Here is a 4,778-nt window from a genome sequence, read left to right on the forward strand (position 1 = left end):
TAATATAATTTGTTGAGTGTTTAATCATCCAAATTTCGTGGAATATCCTGTCTTTAATACGATTTTGGGTTTTGGTTAAAAAATTCGCAATAAGACGCATTCGCTTCTTTAAATTTTGCTGAAGTTGTTGCTTAAAATATCTATTTAAAATAGTCATTTTGTTTCTATTTGTGAAATTTTGTATTTTCCTGGCGTAACAATGGCAGAATCCAGGTTTTTGCTTAAATTTAGAGCATTGTCTGCATTATTACTCGATTTTCAGGCAGAATATAATGCCATGACTGATGTTGCTATGTTTGATGTTGAGCCTCGCAAAGTTGAACTCGATAGACTTTGGGCTAGGATCAACACAGTGTATGAAGATGTATGTGTTGAGTGCAGTTTGGCTCAAGAAAAGAAAGAGGCAACGGGTCTTTATAGACAGTGCCGAGAAGCATACATGAATTGCGCAGCGAAAATGAGTGAGGTTTCTCAATCCTTTTTGGATCGATCTGCTTTGTCGTCCACAATGGCCAGTCCTAACCAAGGAACAAGATTGTCGGAAAGTAATGTTGGCGATCATCGTTTGCGTTTGCCTCCGTGCACGACGGAAATTTTTCATGGTGATTATTTGTCGTGGCCGTCTTTCAGAGACATGTTCACCGCGGTATATATTAATTGTAAATCTATAACACCGGTGGAAAGATTGTTTTATTTACGCCAAAGTACTCAAGGCGAGGCTTTGGAAATTGTTTAAAAATCACCTTTGACAAACGATGGTTTTGCGAATGCTTGGTCAAATCTAAAAGATAGATATGAAAACAAGCGAATTTTGGTAAACAGTCAGTTGAAGATTCTTTTCAATCTTGTTGCTGTTACGACTGAATCTGCCAGTGAAATCAAAAGGCTTCAAAGGGACGTCAATAATTGCATTACTTCCCTAAAGCTACACCAAATTGATATTGATAGTTGGGACCCAATATTTGTGTTTTTGTGCTCCACCAAACTGCCTATTAATACTTTGTCGTTGTGGGAGCAAACAGTCAGAAATAAGACTGATATTTCCAAATGGTCCGATTTGGATGATTTTCTAACTGCCAGGTTTCAATCGTTGGAAACGGTTTTTGATTTGAAAAACATCGAGTCTCTAGAAATAGCTGATTTTGAAGAGATTCCTTCTCCGAGTGAAAGATTGAAACATTATGGTTCAAAGTTAAACAAATGGTCTTGCTTCATTTGTTCAGAAGACCATATATTGAAATATTGCCCCACATTTTTGAAAATGACCCAAAGTGAAAAGTTTAGAGCGGTAAAGAGAAACAGTCTTTGCATAAGATGTTTCGGCAACAACCATTTGTTGAAAAATTGTTTAAGTAAGTCGAGTTGTTCCATATGTAAAGGGAAACATCACACAATGTTGCATAGGGAATCACATCAATCAAATTCGGATTCCAATGCCGATGTGAATGTTAGGCCTAATACCAGCCAACAGGCGAATATACAAAATTGTTTTGCTGATGCCCGAAATCAAGTTTTATTGGGTACAGCTCTTGTTAACATAGATGTTGCCGGTGTTATTTATACTGCAAGAGCATTAATTGACCCAGGCTCTCAGGCTACATTCATAACGGAGAAATTACAAAGACGTCTTACTTTGCCGGTGGAGAAAGTTAATGCCCGGGTTTCGGGACTAAATAATGTTTCAGCTGGATCATCACTGAAAAAATGCAAATTTGTTTTGAAATCTCCCCATAGTGACGAATTCGATTTTGACGTCTCCGCTTATGTTTTGCCAAGGTTAACGGGGAATTTGCCCAGTTGCACAATAGCTTTTCCGGATTCGTTTTCGTTGGGAATTGCACCGCTGGCTGATCCCAAATTTGGAAGAAGTAGTCAGGTGGACATTCTGATTGGAGGTGATATTTACCCACAGATTTTGTTTTGTACAGCGAAGGATCTTGGGGTCTCTGGTGGCCCAGGAAACTATTTTTGGTTGGGTGCTTACGGGGCCAATTTCTGAGACAAGCTCTCTTATATCGTGTTGTACTTTGGTAGATAGTGAACTACCTCATGTCGTTAAATACAGTCCACAAAGTAGATGTTGTGAAAAAGATAATGCTGATATAATACGATCAGTTGATAAAATGCCGCATTTAAAGGGAATGGGACCTAGTTCGTCAGTATCCCAATCAATGAAAGGACCTAGTTCGTCCGATTCATATTCTAGGCAAGGACCTCGTTCGTCCAAAGCCATTATAAGTAGTGGACCTCGTTCGTCCAAAGCTAAATCGAATAATTTTTCGAAAATTGTTTCTCAAAATGGACCTAGTTCGTCCAAGGAGAAAACCGAAAATGGACCTAGTTCGTCCAATGATAATGCCAATGGTGAAGATCGCTCGTCCAAAGGCGTAGCTGGAATGGAACCTAGATGCCCTCCGGTCGCAACTAATAGTATGCCAGCCTTTGACAGAAGGAAGACTTTTACGGATGGAGACAGTCCGAATTTAATGATGCCAATCGATGGACCATTTGCTAAAGGACAAACGGTTGTGAGCAAATCTAGAAGATTGCTTTGAAGTCGAGTTCGGGATCGTGTCTTGTTTTGTGTGGTCGCTGGATGTATAGATTGGTAATTGTGGCAGAGCCACACTCTTTATTTTCATTTTTTGTTTGTTTTTTTTGTTCGAGTCTTTTCAGAACTTGTGATTGCAAAAGACTGAACGGGGGCCGGGATGTTCACGTTCGTGAAGCGCCGTTGGTAGTTTTTGGCCTGGCGGCTGAGACGAAGTGCAATGCCTTAGATGATTACCATTTTGATGTGGCAACTCTGTGAAAAGGCTATTTTTGGATATGGCAACCCCCTCGGAAGCTGTAACTCGCTGTCTAGTATTGAGCGAATATTAGTTTTTTTGTTGTAAATCTAGTTACAAATATTATAGTTGATTTTAGTTCGTAAATGCGCGCAGACGCTTTTGATTAAAACTAGAGTTGAATTTCGTTGTTCGAGCGCGTAGTTATATTTTTGTCGCTATTGGTTCAATAAATATATTTGAAATATTTGGACATTTTTATAAATAAAAAAAATTTGAATTTTGTTTAAACTTTTTAAAACTAATAAAAGGAAAGTGTTCTTTATTTACATCCGATATCGTTCGGTAACAAAAAAAGTGTTTTATCCTTTTTATTTGCTGTTTGCTATTGTGCCTTTTTTCTCTCTTCGTTGGCTCCAATTTTGCTCCCCAGTTGCCGCTACATTTTGTTGTTGGGATTTTGCCCAAATAGTTTCGAGAAGAAACACAGTGGTCACAAAATTTACAAAAACTTAGGTACACACTTTAATCCCATATAAGGTTCCCGACCGATTGAATACATTTATGATTTTTATACCCTCCACCATAGTATGGAGGGTATATTAAGTTTGTTTTTCCGTTTGTAACGCATTGAAATACTCATTTGCGACCCTATAAAGCATATATATTCTTGATCAGGGTAAAATTCTGAGCCGATCTGTGCACGTACGTCCGTCCGTCCGTCTGTGGTAATCACTCTAGCATCCACAAAAATGGAGATAGGACGCTGAAATTTTGGGAAAATGCGTCTTTTATTTGCAGGCAGGTCAAGTTTGATGATGGGCTATATCGGTCCACGTTTTGGTATAGCCCCCATATAACGGTATCCCCCGATTTACGGTATTTTGACGTTTTTAGCTACATTTTCAGACCGATTTAGCTATAAGTTGACATTTAGGGTTCTTAAGTGTCAATAAACTTATATAACAAAACTTATGGACATAGGTCCACGTTTTGGTATAGCCCCCATATAACGGTACCCCCCGATTTACGGTATTTTGCCGTTTTTAGCTACATTTTCAGACCGATTTAGTCCTAATTTGACATTTAGGGCTCTTAAGTATCACTAAACGTATATAAAAAAGTTGTGGACATAGGTCCACGTTTTGGTATAGCCCCCATATAACGGTACCCCCCGATTTACGGTATTTTGCCGTTTTTAGCTACATTTTCAGACCGATTTAGCTATAATTTGACATTTAGGGTTCCTAAGTGTCAATAAACTTATATAACAAAAGTTTTGGACACAGGTCCACGTTTTGGTATAGCCCCCATATAACGGTATCCCCCGATTTACGGTATTTTGACGTTTTTAGCTACATTTTCAGACCGATTTAGCCCTAATTTGACATTTAGGGCTTGGTATAAAAAATGGGTAAAATTTTGGCACTGTCCCTTATATGACGGTACCATCGGGTGGTATTTTTTTAAGGTTTTAACCAGATTTGCTAATTTAATTACATTAAAGGTTACCAGTGGAAGGATTTGTCTACTTTAGTGTATGCAACTTGGTATTCCGGATTGTCAATGGTAGAAAATTTTGGTTTACACCTAATGCGAAGGTACATACCTCCAAATGTAACGTCCAAATGGAATAGACTTTAACATTGTATTTCGGATTCTGAATGGGTAAAAAAAACATCGATATCTCAAAATAGCCAGGAAAGTAAATGAGTGCAAATAATTTATAACAAGGAGCTCTTTTTTGCAATTAAGTTATTTAATCGAAGAAGTAAAGTGGTAAGTCATGAAAATCCTGATTCCACTCAAACTTTCCACTGGCAAGAATTGTCCAGAAAGAACTTTCTCGGAGAGTAAGAGGTTTTTATTTTCTTTTGCAAGAAAAATGTAAAAACGTAAACAGACACCTTTCCTGCAAAAACCTGCAAGCAATGAGCTGATTTGCCAAAACAGAACAATTAGTCCGCCATTAAAGGAACCAAAAAATCA

The sequence above is a fragment of the Musca autumnalis genome, unplaced genomic scaffold (assembly GCF_047663935.1).
Source record: "Musca autumnalis isolate F117 unplaced genomic scaffold, ASM4766393v1 scaffold_1, whole genome shotgun sequence".
NCBI lineage: Eukaryota > Metazoa > Arthropoda > Insecta > Diptera > Muscidae > Musca > Musca autumnalis.